General features: G+C 43.2%; 1 long non-coding RNA gene across 1 annotated transcript in view; it reads left to right on the top strand.

The window, feature by feature from the left end:
* Window positions 1-11,519, top strand: part of LOC116070137 — a 96,598-nt gene extending 85,079 nt beyond the window's left edge. The window contains exon 3 of the long non-coding RNA XR_004110287.1: window positions 11,181-11,519. This is a non-coding gene — a long non-coding RNA (uncharacterized LOC116070137). The remainder of the gene's footprint in view (window positions 1-11,180) is intronic.
* The last annotated feature ends 2,798 nt before the right edge of the window (window positions 11,520-14,317 follow it).

Here is a 14,317-nt window from a genome sequence, read left to right as displayed (position 1 = left end):
AGTTCTCCAAGGCCTTTAAATAAACCACCAGCATCTTGCTTCTGGTAGAAGTTCTCAGAGTTTATTGCCCATTTAAACCCCTGGGGGCTTTTGATAACATACAGAGTCCTAAATTAACTTTCAGGATTCCAACCCTACTGGGATGGGATAAAGCTTGGGCATTGTGATTGATTTTTTGTCATGTCTCAACCACAATTGTGCCCTGTATGCATTGAAGTTGGAGAACTGGTTCCCTGGAACCATGATCTTCTACCTTTAATGTGTGCATACATCACCTGAGAGTTGGTAACAACACCAACTCTTACTCATTAGGTTTGAGGTGGTCCAGTTGGGGGTGGGGCACTCTGAAGGGAAATTAGATACTTTCATGTCTCCCATGGATCGCTGCTCTGTTATCACCGAGACCTGCACATTATACTGATGTAAGACTGGGCTATGTCCGTAATAAGCATTCATGTCTCTTGCTTGGTTGGCCTACATCTGCCCTCACATCAGTATAGGGTTTGTTTCATGGATGACCTAGAATGGTCCACATTGAGTCCAGCAGAACATACACCATGAGTGCTTCATACAGCATTTCTTTATATTAATAATTAGTGTTAAGAAGCAAGTAGCTCCCACTTGTAAAAATGACATCAAGAAAACATTGATAGCCCCACGCGACACCATTTCCACAGTTTCTCCCCCCTCCCCAAAATTATAGTTCTAAATGAGCTTCTGGAATCATGTTGTGACAGGTACAAACTCACACGCATTCACTTAATAAGACATCTCTACAAAGCAAAATTCCTCCCTCCACAGATACGTTCTCAGAGGTGGCACCCAGGAAATTAAATGTACAAGAATCATTAACATGGAAGTTGTGAGTTTAATTCCCTACAAGAGGGGTGCTGACAAGCAGAGGTTGTTTATCTATTTGTCTCCATGGTTACATGTTTCCTCTGGGGTCTGGTGCCTTTCTTAGAACTCAAAGTCTTTTGCTCCCTCTCTTGGATGAAGACCAACTCTTGGCTTGCATCTTGAGAGATCCATGCTCTCAGAAGCCAGAGAAACTGACATATCCAAGACCAACAAGACTTGACAGTGTGACTGCTGGGGACAGACTACAGGCCTGGTTCAGTTTAAGATTTTTTTTTTATGGTAGATTTCTTGAGTATTTTTCCTTAGATGAAGCAATGTAACACTTAATATCTAATGACATCTATTAAGGGATTCATTAAAGAAACCCCTGCAACGGGGCATGTTATCACAGGCAACAATTAACAGGAATCTTGATTGCTCTTTGGCTGTGCAACGGCTGTGGTGTTTCCTTTTGCAGAGGTGTTTGCACAAAATGGCATGCAGAACAGAAAGGTACCTTTCTGAGGCCCATGTGGCCACCACCACAGTGCTCCATGAAAGTTTAAATTATGGGCAAAAAGTTAGGTTAGGGGGCCTTTTATATGCTGCATGTATTAATGTGAGTGAAGAGACCCTTGCTTCCCAGATACCTGTAAGCCCCATCTGTCTCTGTCCTCAGAGTATCTTTCCCTGGACTCTCAATGGACTTGGGTAAATATAGTGAAATGATGGTTCATGACCTATTAGGAACAGAGGACTTTTTGGGACTAGCTGGAGAGAATTATAGGAGGAAGTTATGCCTAGTAATCACCTTCGGGAGGCCTTTACATAAGGGATACTAGAATATCTCCATTCTCATTCACTGGGGAAGTGGAGAAGAAAATTGGGGTCTGTATCTTTAAGTTTAGTTTTGGCCTGAAAGAGCCTAATGTATTTAGAGACACACAGGAGGATTGATGTGTCCACTATGGGTAGTAGCTGCTCCTTGGTGACCATTCACCTACCTGACTTCTGATACTGCCAATGGGATGCTCAGTGGACCCAGAGCCTTTGCGTCTTATGTTCTCATCTATGAGTCTAGTACAGACATTCACCTATATAAGCAAATCGACCCTTCTAAGAGTGTGGTTTTTGCCTTAGAGATCTGAATAGGGTGTTTAAATGAACATTTCCTTATTTGAGAAGCACACAGAGAAAATACCACAGGTCCTACATACACATGGGATACAAACCCATGTTTTCTCATTCTCAGTTCAGAGATTTCTTTTTACAGGAGAGCATAGATCCCTATCTGGAGGCTCCAAAAATGTATCCCTTGGCCTATGCCACCCACAGCAGCACAATATGTAGTCATGGTTACAGGGCTTGGAAGAACTGGCAAATTAGTTTTCGTAAGTCATTGCTCATATTGCAGATTTGGATGGAGCCACTGAGCTTCAGGTTTTCTACTCGAAGCTCCATCATACTTTTAAGGAACTACTTCTACTTGGGCTACCAACAGGAGAAGCAGTGTATGAGCTGAGATGCTCTGAAGTACTTGAATCAGAACGTTGTTATTCTCATTGTTCCTCTGCATCCACCCATATGTAACCTGTGCCCATATCTGCCCTGTTGAGGATGGTGGCCCTTCTGAGGGAGACTGGCCTCTAAGACTATGTCTCCCTACTCATTTGTCTTCTGTTTCTGTATGACCAGTGGGGAAGCCAAGAGAGAGGTTAGAGGTCAGGCTATTGGTGGCTTTTGTCCTTTCCCACCCCATCTTGGTTTTGTGTCCCATCCACCTATGGTCCAGCTCAGATGGAGCATCCCTTTTCCATAGCATAGGTCCTACCAGGACCCTGAAACACAGCTCCCCATGTAGCCATGTCTGTGTTCTGATCCATCCCCACCTGTCAGCTCCCTTATTTTAGACAGTTTCATTATCAAATTCCTCATTAAATGAACACTTTGTGTTACCATTTTGTTTGTTTGTTTTCTATCAAGAACTAGACCAGTACCGGGGACAGCTGGAGGAATGTAGCTCGGCCAATGGTGCAGTCGCTTCCACCTGAAGGACAGGGCGAGAAAAAACATGAGGGAGATACGTGGGTACCAGCAGCAGGTGGCAAGATCTGCCTTCTGAGCATATATCACTTGCTTGCTTTAACTTGTCTCATTTAAGTCAAATGTGGCCACGGTAAAAGAGGAGGGTCCCACTTCTAGTATTGCCATTGACATATGGATCCCATGATTCTCTCTCATACTTGCCTGCTAAAAATAACGCACTGCTCCCTACCATATCCAAACTCCCATCTTGTGCTAAGCTGTCTTAAACACTAAAACAAACGCTAACTGCACTGGTTTCCCCATCTGTTTCTTTAACAAATGGGGACTTAAGCCCATTTGGGAAGCTGTGTAGGTCAGGGAAACATCAAATGAACACTTATGAATAAAAACAAATGTTTCTGAAGATCGTAAGATATTTCAAACTGAACACTCCATTGGCCTGGCTGCCTCCCCTCCGATGCCTGTACAAGATCCCGATGACAGCATTATTTGCTTGAATTGGATTTGTTTCTCGGTATAGAAACAACGTACAAGGAACCTGGCATAGGAAACAGCTACTGGGTCCTGTAAGACTTTCCAGGACACCAAGGCCAGATGGGAATGAGACAAGAGCTGGAAACCACACCAAGGGATTCAGTCTTTAGGGTCTGCACTGCTGCTTTTCTTTTACTGTGAAAAATATCAAGATCGGAATGCCCGAGACACCTCAGCAGACGAAGGTGCTTTCTATGAGGCCCAGCATCCTGAGTTCAATCCCCAGGATCCACATGGAAGAAGACACATGTGATAGAAGGTGAGAGCATACTCTTGTGTGTTGCCTGCTGAGGTCTATAGTAGGTTATGGCATGGGCATACCCTTCCCCGACCACCACAAAATCAATGTAAAAATAAAATATACATAGTAAGATTAAAGAGTACAGACTTGAATTTTGACACCATAACACTGGACTAGGAGGAGGAAGAAGAGAAGGCAGGAAAAGAGGAGGCGGCAGCTTAGTGATACCCATTGTCAGGGTCAGTTTGATGCAGTTAAGGAACCTGGATCATTCACTCCGAGCAGGCTTCCCTTTTACACACTTCCAGAGCTTAATCATGTGCCTGGGAGCAGATGTGCTTGTGCCTGGGAGCACTATGGAGTCAATCTGTAAATGGATAAGAGATGGTTTGGTGAACAGAAAAAGAGAACCCTGGAGAATCCTGTCTCTCCTTTTCACAAAGTATTTCATTCAGAGTTGGGAGAAAAAGGGATTCTCACCAAAAGGACCATCTTTGGGAGTGGGTACTGGGACATTTGTCATTTCTGTTTCTTGGGGTTTCCCCATCCCGTCTTCCTCCCTCTCTGCCCATCATGAACACTGCTCTATGCTCTTTACTTCCAATCTCTTGTTGGCTATTCCTCGGGTTTCAGTTCTGCTACCAGAGAGGACACATCACTTTCCAGCTAAAGGGGAGCATGTTTTAAAAATAACAGGGGCTGCTAGAAATGACAAAATTATGTACTATAAAATATTAACTTATCCAACAATGTATGGACTTTGGTGATGAGCTTATAATTTTATTTAAAAGTTATTTTCAAAAATGAAATTCTTTATACCAAACAAATATAATATACATCTAGGTCCATGGAAGTGAAATAAAAAATAGTTTGCTAAATCATTTATCTATGAGAAAACACTGCTGACGGAACAATGGTATTCAGGATGTATTCATATATTGTAATTTTTAAGCTAAAGCCATATCTAATATTACTGTGCCATGGGCTTTTCCCCAAAATTGTATTTTAATATGGATTTATTTTTTAATCTTTTTGTTTTGTGAGATTGGATAGAGCCCTCTTCAACATTGTGTTTTTAAGGCTTTCAAAGAATTGTAGACAGAAAAGTACTAAAGTATTTCATTGCTTAAAAATGTAAACATCTTCATTGGAGCCTTACTATAAATTATAATAATATTTTAAATTGAGAAAATACTTTCTCCAAGGTTACCAATAATGTCACAAATGTAAAGCAAGTTCTACTAGGGTATACCCCAGCTCTCCATTTCCACATGAGAATATGCAAATGCCTTTGCTAGAATATTCCCTATCTTTTACTTTTCCAATGCTGCAAGCAAAGTCACAGCCTTCTGGGTGTCAAACAGGAGCTTGGCCAGCCAGCTAGCTGCAGCGGTTTCGGTTTCTACGATTCTCTTGTTTTACCTATTAAGTACTTGGTAGGGCTTTTTTGTATTGTTTTGTTTTGTTTTCTGTTTTGTTTTTGTTTTTGTTTTTTGCAGTAAATTGTCTCCAAATTATAGGTGATATCAAGCCCCAAGTCACTTTTATTCCAACAGCAAGAGTACTGTCTAGAATAACTTTTTTTGGAATCAAAAGAGAAAGAACCATCCGAAGGTCTTCCCCTCTTCCAGGCTGGGGAGACAGCTCAGCAGGTGGGGACACTGGCTGTCCTTCCAGGGACATGTGGGTTCAAATTCTAGCACCCACATGGCAGCCTACAACTGTCTGTGACTACCAGTGCCAGGGCATCTGACACCCTCACACAGACATATACAGGCAAACACAGATTCTTCCACACTGGCCATTCCAAAAAGCACTTATAAACTGAAACCCAAAATCTTATCATGTGTTTTGAACTCCCCAAAGTTAACTCATTTTGTTTACTCCCTTTATGTTGTGGAGATAAATCTCATCACTTTCCTGGGTTTAAGCTTTATAATTACTTTTAAAAGCTAAAAGTTACTTTTAGCAACCACCTAAACATTTTAGAGGGTTTTTTTCTTTCTTTTCTTCTTCTTTTTTTTTTAAACACAGGATTATTTGGAGATTCTAATAAAATATATATCACTGGTGAATAAAACAGGCCAAGTCTACAAGTCAGCAAGAGAAACTCAAGGCCACTTGTAGGGCTGCAGGGAGATTCACACATTGGTTTTTCAAAGGTAGGAAACCTTCTCAAACCCCACTGAGGAGGAGCTGAGGGAGGAGAGAGCGCACGGCCATCACCATCATTTGAAAATATTCATTGGCAGCTTGCTTAGCAAAATGGCAGAGTGTACAAAAAAGTTTGAGCATTTAAAACATCAGTTTATACTTTAGCTGATCTAACACTGAGCTTAAGGGGAGCATGTTCCTAAGCCCAAACAAGTTCTAAGCCCACTTCTGCTCCGTGAACTACATAACTTGCTAGTGATATTTCCTTTAACATTCAGCCATGCTTCACCCAAATTTAGGTATGCATTATCACTATACGAGCTAATTGCTTTCTTTCAAGGCAACATCTTGCTATACAACCCAGGCTAGCCTTGAACTCAGATCCTTCTGCTCCAGCCTCCCCAATGCTGGGATTATAAAGACACAACGTCGTACCAGACAAGTGTAAATTTGAAAACGGGCCGGAAGGTGCCTTAATCCCAGCTACTTTGGAAGCCGAGGCAGGAGACTATCAACTCAGACTACAGAATTGGTTTAAGGCCAGCCTGGGCCAATTAGTAAGACCTTATCTCCAAAGGGGGCAAAATAAAGGGGGCAGAATAGCTCAGTGCTGCAGTAACTGCCTAGCATGTATGAGGCCCTGGGTCTAATCCTTAGCAAAACACAAACACACTATTCATTTTTATCTTCAACATTAACAAAAATATTTTAAAATTAATATTGTACTAGTAAAGCCATAAGTTCTGAAGTATTGCTAATAAACTTTAAGAAATCTTATTCTGAAACCCTTTACTTCACTGATAAAATGATATGCTTTGGGTTCGTTGCAGTTTTTCTTCTGTCTCATGTGCTGTCCTATCAGCTGCAAATCATCTCTGTTTTATAGATACTAAGAAAACTTGGAATAAAAGATATAATTTGGGGGAAGTACCTAACATGTAAACGATAAGAGAATAATAATAGAGGGGGAGATGGGCTTGGTGGCTAAGAGCGTGACTGGTCTACAGAGCACCTGGGTTCAGTTCCTAGCTACGCATCTGTAACTTTACTCCCAGGGAACTAGAAACCCTTTCTGGCCTCCATGGGTAACTGTGTCCATGTACGCATACTCACATGTACACATAAGTTTTTTCACCAAAATCTTTAAATCATAAGCAATATTAAAAAAAAGTCATGATTCTCAAAAGGTTTGGTGACATTTCCTCTGTAAGATTTGTGTGAAATCTTCAACCATAGGAGGGAGACTGTTTGAAGACTAATTATTGATGCTTTTCTTTTCACTGCTTTCTGTTCATTTGGTTTGATTTGCTTGCTTATTTGTTTGTTTGTTTGGTGCTCATGGTTGAGCTCAGAGTCTTGGACATGCTAAGCACACATTCTACCAGTGAGCTAAGCCACCAGCTCTTGTTTCTCATGTTAGGTTGCTGATATTTTGTTAGCAGATTTTGCCTTATGCTTCTAACACGTGGTCATTTGGCAGAGTGGATGGTTAGTGGTGGTAGGTATTTGGACAAGTTACATGTTCATGGACCTAAGAAAGAGAGGGAAATTCAATACTTATTTATGAAACATCTACTAGTGACCTTGAGATAGGTAGCTGCTGAAAGATTTTATTTTGAATTAATAACTTTAAGAAATAGTACAGTAAGCTATCCTAATTCTAAGTCATATGATAACTTGATTAAGTTGGCACTGTATGAACATTTAGACTCCTTGTTGCTCTGTGGAAGGAGGCTTAGCCTACCATTTTGGAATAGAGCGATATTTTCCCCCACATGGGCCTAACTGTTTTCATAGTTCATGCTATACTTGGCAGACCCCAGCATTGGCCACTACCCAGGTAGACAGTAGGGAAGATGGCAGCCACTTCTTACTCACGAGGTCTGATTCTTCCTCAACTCACTAGGATCACCATCAACTCACTAGGCATCATCAGTAAGTATCTTACATCACTCGAGAAAGCCAAGGGTATCAGTTTCCTTATGTCTAGAACAGTAATGTAAAGGGGAGATGGGTCACCCTGGGGGATGTCACCGTAAGTTAACAGGTGAACACTGTTTGCTAAAGGTACATCTTCTACACCTAGACATGACACCAGGGCAGGAGGGTGAAACGAGGAAGGGGATACTAATATTGTATGGTACTGCAAAGTGCCTGGCTCACACTGATACTCCCTGGGTTACTCATGAAATATTGGAACCTTCCTAAGAGGGATGGAATGCTCAGGAGCCTTGGATGATAAATGAAAGGTTACATTCTGTCTGGGAGAAGAGAAACTTGATTCTCAAGATTCCCCTCCTCAATAGAAGAAGCAGCAAGCCCCTTTCCCTTTATATAACTCCCCACCCATTCTTCTGTTACTAACCCTAGTAAAATCGTATTGGTTGACCATGCTGGACTTCGGTGCAGTCATTACTTTGGTCTATTGTGGATCTCCTTTCTGGGGTGAAAAGTGTGTGTGTGTGTTTGTGTATGTGTATGTGTGTTTGTGTGTGGTCCCAGAAAAGGCACACAGTAACTGGCCAGTTGCATAGTTTCATGCAACCATGACTAATGACACTGTTAAAACTAACAATCAAAACAACACCCCAGACAAATGCTGAGCTGGTAAATGGGAATCTATACGCCAGGACCCCACACTCCCCTTATATGTGGAGTCTTGGCTTTTATTTTCATTCAGATAAATTTCTAATTTTTCTCGTCTTTTTTTTCCCAGGAGTTTTCCTGTGTACCCATCCCTCAGTTCCTTTTTTAAAAGTTCAGGGACAGATAAGATGAACCTTGTATTAGAGGGTGTCTGCAAGATGAATGTACATCTCATGGTCCTGGTTGCAGACCACACCCCAGATAAAATCCTGGAAAAGGTTGTAAAGCTCTGCAAAGTGCCTGGGTCACACTGACACTCCCTGGGTTACTCATGAAATGAAAATGGAAGACACTTTGCTGAGGATGCTTGTTCAGGGAAATAATTCTGGGTTTCTGGTGAGCACCCAGCTGCCTTGACAATTAACTACAGATTCCACCCACAGTATAGGAATACAATTCTAGGCTTATACCTGCATTCCTTGGTAGAATTCTTGTTTCTCATTCCAGCCTTTTCTCTACTCTGACTGTAGACCCCAAATTTCTGTCACAAACTTTAAGACGTACATGTTTTATGCCCATGAATACTGCTCTCTTGCCTCGAAGTGTCCTTCTCATTCTTTTTTGTTTGTTTGTTGTTTGTTTTGTTTTGTTTTGAGACAGGGTTTCTCTGTGTAGCCCTAGCTGTCCTGGAACTCTGTAGACCAGGCTTCGAACTCAGAAATCTGCCTATCTCTGCCTCCCAAGTGCAGGGATTAAAGGCATGCGCCACCACTGCCCAGCTGTCCTTCTCATTCTTGATACACAGTCCATCTGTCTGTCACCAGAAATGAAATTTAGGCACTACTTCCTCCTGGAAGTCTCTCATCTGTATGTCAAGATGTGCCACAATTCTCCATCTTTGCATTGCACCTCTTACCTCGACTCCTCCTTAAACCTCTGGTCAAGCCAAGAGAGGGGACCCTGTGTTCAAAGTGCTACCATACCCACTTACAAGTCATGTAAATAGAATACAAAATGAATACATAGACTCATTTAAATGGGGAGGGTCCTCACAAGACCTCAAAAGCATCACTGGGGTGACCTTTAAAGGTGGAGGGCAAAAATGGGAGCAATACATTGTCTCTCGATAAGATAGGGTACATTATCCTATTATTCCTCCTTGGGGACTTGAGAGGACATGCCTATTAGTCACCTTAGTTTATAGCTGGGCAAGTGGGGGCAGAGAGATTTTAAAGCCTCAGGTCAACCCAGCAGCAGAGATGGATCTGAGATTGGCAGTTCCCTCCAAATCCTCTCTGTCGATTAAGCCATCCTGGTTTCAGATATATAAAGCGGCTTCCTCCATACTCCCGCCCCCTTCAGCATTGGAAATGTTTTTAAGGGTTTATTTCAAACACCTTTTACTTTGAATGGACCATTCAAAACTTTCATTTCACTTTGTCAGTAGTTTTTGTAGTCAGCTCTGACTTTAAAGGTTTTTATTTCTTCCCTATTAGTGGCCACCACCTGCTTAACTGTTTGGATAGAGCTTTATTTTTTTGGCTTTCATCTATTGAAACGGGTGACATGGGACCTTTGGTAATGGAACTCATTTCTAGCTTCCTCCCTCATCTCCCCTATTTTTAATTCCTCCTGTTCCTGCTGAGCATGGAAGGCAGGATCAGGAATCTGCAAGGTGTCCACATGTCCCTTGGACAAGCCGTGCCTTTGACCCCAGGTGTGGGGAAGGACAGGCAGGCAGAGGGTGGGCACAAGCCTTGAAGAGGGTGGAGTCCAGCTTCACTGTGGCAGGCTCTGATGGTCTCCTTCATGGCACCCTTCTCGGGAAACGAAAAGGGCTCCTGCTCTCATCTAAAAGTGACTTTATCAGGGGATGTGGGCACTAGCAGTCATGGCTTGACAAACACCCAGTTCAACCCATTGTGTGTGTGTGTGTGTGTGTGTGTGTGTGTGTGTGTGTGTGTTTGTACACTCTGTCCCTTATGGGATTAGACTTACATACTAATATACAAATATCTGATTACTCATCCTGCCCTTGAATGTCAAGTTGAACAACTGCATGTCCTCCATTGATCATCCCACACAAAGCTATTTCTTTCAAGAGAGAGTGGAGGGTGAGTCAAGGATTGTCTATAGCTCTTTCCTCTGCTATGTTTCCTCAAATCTTTAAGAACAAAGTCCCAAATTCAGGTGTTCTGCCAGCTGAGCTGAAGCTTTGCCTCCTGCCCTTCTTCCACTTAGTAAATTAGATTCACAGTGTGTGTGTGTGTGTGTGTGTGTGTGTGTGTGTGTGTGTGCGTGCATACTCACAGCCAATTTGGAGGTCAGAGGAGAACCTTGGCTATCATTCCATAGGCACCATCTACCTACTAAACCCCAGAAATCCTCCTGTCTCCATTTTCTAGGATTACAAACATATGCCACCATGTCTGGCATTTTTACATAAGATTCTGGGGGTTGAATTAGGTCCAGGAGGTGTAACTTACAGACTGAGCTATCTCCTTAGTCCTAGATGCCTAGAATTCATCCATTTGTTATCTGTAACATCAAGCCCATGCTCCCAGGGCTTTTCAGAAATGCATGGTACCAGAATGTTTCAGCCCAAGGAAGGAGAAAAGGGGCTTACGCTCTTTTTCCATGATGACTTCTGAGCCAATCAAGCAACTCCATTGCAAGGTGCATTTGAGCCGCTTAAGAAAATGGAGCTGAAGCAGATATAATACCAGACGTCCCTTGGAACGCTGGAATATCCTTTGTAAATATCTATCACTTTGTTTAGAGTCAGAAGAGTCACTGAGTGGACGTATAAGGAGAAATGATGAAGAGGATGGTCAGAGGGAAGGGCATTGAAACTTGTGTCGGTGGACAGGAGGTGGAGCGGGGGTTGATTAGACACCGTATCCTTACGAAGAAGGACTGCATATCCTCTATACCCCAGTTTCGACCCCTGCAACCACAGACAAAAGGTAAGGCTAAGAAGATAGTATCTCACCAGTTTCTCTTTGGGAATAATGATGTCTCCTTCCTCCTAAGCTCCCTGAAACCCAAGGGGATTGTGGGACACCAGTATCCCAGTTGCGGACATGATATTCGAAAGCACGTGGAAGTCTGGGATGCTTCCGCCCATTGCCTGTCTTCTTTTACAGGGCTGACTCCCCCATTAGTGCGGCCCGGCCCCTCCCCTCCCCACCCAGCTTCCCAGAGCACCTCCTGTTTGGCCAGAGGTCTCAAGAAACCTCTTTCCAGGCTGAGCAAGGGCTTTCGCCCCACACTAATTAGTAATGCAATCCCACAAAGAGTGAAGCTGCCTGCCACCTCCCCTCACTCATAGTGATTTATGTTCAATTTGTACAAATGGAGAAAATGAGATTTCAAATTTCAATGCCATTTCTGCAATGAGGTGATTAAAAGAGAGAGAGGCATCGCCTAGCACCGTATAGAATATCGATCCCTGTGCTATTTTCCTTCGCAATAACCATTAGCTCAGTATTATTTGCAAACCTCAAATGTGAACCTGGAGATGTAATTTACATCTGTGCCTCACTTATTTGCTTTAACAAAACAACACAAAAGCTTTGGGTCTCTCAATCTATCCATATTGTCAATAAAATTAGCAGCTTCAAGGGGGAAAAATTATATTCAAAACCATAACTTCCCATCAACTACGGCAAGACACAACTCTCTGTGGCAAAAGAAAGGGCTTCCTGGCTAAGCCCCTTATTCTTTTCTTCTCTCCAGCCCCACACAACATCCCCTCCTTCTGGAGGTTAAGACTGAATGACAAAATGTAAAGTGTGACTTCTCTGCTTCTTTATTCGGATCAATATCTAAGGGCTGATCTTAGGAAGGGTGAGCTTTCACAGTGCCATGTGCTGGCACACACCTAACATAGAGGTGCCAGGATAAATTTGTTCACATGGGCACATGTGGGGCTGGGTGTGGATTCTCTATAAGCCTTCCCCAACTGAAGAGTGGGAGGAAAGTCGGCTAGCCAGAGTAAAGAATGGAAGAAAAGAGAAGGAAAGGGAGAAGGACGTGATAGAGGAGGAGGAAGAGGAGGAAGAGGAGGAAGAAAAGGAGAAGGAGGAGAAGGAAGAGAAAGAAGAGGAGAAAGAGGAGGAGGAGGAGGAAGAAGAAGAAGAGAAAGAGGAGGAAGAGGAGGAGGAGAAAGAGGAGAAGGAGGAAGAGGAGGAAGAGAGGTAATCAAGATATAAAGCCACAGGGCTCTGTTCCTCTAATTCAAGTGGAGGTTCTTTAGCCCCTGACTCTTAACAAATAAGCAACACAGCTCGGCTTTCTCATTTCTTGTCTCTGCAAATCCGTCAGCTGCCTACCACTACCCACCAGATCCTGGAAGGCAAGAACAAGAAAAGGGGAGGGGGGGCTCAAGCTAATGACCCATAATTGCCATGATGGGGGAGAGGGGCCAGGCAGCTGTTTTACATTCCTGGTATGTATAGTATGCAAATATCGACAAAGGCTCGACACAGTTTTGCTACTGTGGATCTGGAGGGTAACCAAATTAGCCTTTGGCAGCCATGGTAATTGGGAGGTGCTGTTCCCATTAGGGGTCTTGCAAATTATGAAGAAAAATGGACCGAGGGCTTTGTCACAAATAATAATACCAAGAAGAAAAGGGCAGGCGGCTGTCTTTTCTTCTCCCACTCCTCACCCCCACCCCCCGCCTTTAGCTTTTTTTTTTTAATTTCTGTATTGTGTTGTTAATACCTCCCCATTTAGTAATAAGAAAACAGTCTGAAATCCCCTGTTAGACACAGGGTGCACAGACTTGATTGCAAGTATGTCCAATGTGCAGGGGTAGAATACAAATGTCAACTTTGCAGGGGGTTTTAGGGTCAGGAGCTTTTCTGATGCATCAGAGTTTGGGGTATCAGGTTTGACATGTGTGATGAGTTGAGACTCCTGAGCTGTCAGCAAGCTCACCCAGAGCTCAGAGCCATCAGAGAACCTTCAGAATCGAAGAGGTGAGGCTTACATGCCATCCAGGGAGGATCTTGTCCCACTTGTCAAGTGGACATCTCCTCCTGGCCTGAGCTGGCCCTTGCCTTCTGTGTCACTCCCAAAGAATCTAAACTTCTGGATGCTTCTGATATTTTAATAATTCAGATGCCAGCATGGACAACTTCAATCAAAATACATTAAACCCCGAACTCAGGAAGGAAAGATTTGGAAGACTTTTGCCCTGGGTGGTCCCTGGAGAGGGCCTAATTCCATGTCCCAGGGAACTAGGTGCTTGGTGACCAGATGGGCCACTGATATATCAGATGACATAGAAATGAGCTCAGCTCTTTGTGTGGCATGGGTGAGTGAAGGGGACTGGTCATCTTAGGGCCAAGGTTACCCCAAATGAGAGCCACAGTGTCACCAGGGATGAAGCTGTAATAAATGTGCCCAGAAGAGGGGGTGGGGGGCTGATGGGCTGATCATTCAAAAGCAGTCTCCCAGTTAAAACGATCTATTTTCAATGTCCCTGGTTTTTAGCATATGTTTGTCCTGACAGAACAATATCTTCCATGAGGAACTCCTTTCTGAAAATGAAGTCTTTCCGCCTGTGATCCCTCCACTATGCTGATGTAGCCCAGGTCCTGCCTTGCACTCTGCTTTGACTTTATACTTCATAAGAACCGTGCAACGTGAAAACACTAAGAGCAGTGGGAACGTGCACATGGCTACTTTAACAGATGCAGCCTTCCACACATGCCTTCGAAAACCAAGCTCTATCTCCCACAAGGAAACAAACAAAATTAGGATCATGGCCATACCCCCACCCCCATCCCCCATCAAGGTTTGAAGTATCCTCAGAGACAGGGCTACAAAAGGATGCCACCAATGAGGTCCTCTGAAGGACTGAGAAAGGACAAATGGTCACTTGCCTATATTTAGAAAATTAGCAAA

Source organism: Mastomys coucha, unplaced genomic scaffold (assembly GCF_008632895.1).
Source record: "Mastomys coucha isolate ucsf_1 unplaced genomic scaffold, UCSF_Mcou_1 pScaffold22, whole genome shotgun sequence".
NCBI lineage: Eukaryota > Metazoa > Chordata > Mammalia > Rodentia > Muridae > Mastomys > Mastomys coucha.
The sequence above is the reverse complement of the archived record's forward strand: the minus strand, read 5'-3'. Positions and strand labels throughout refer to the sequence as shown.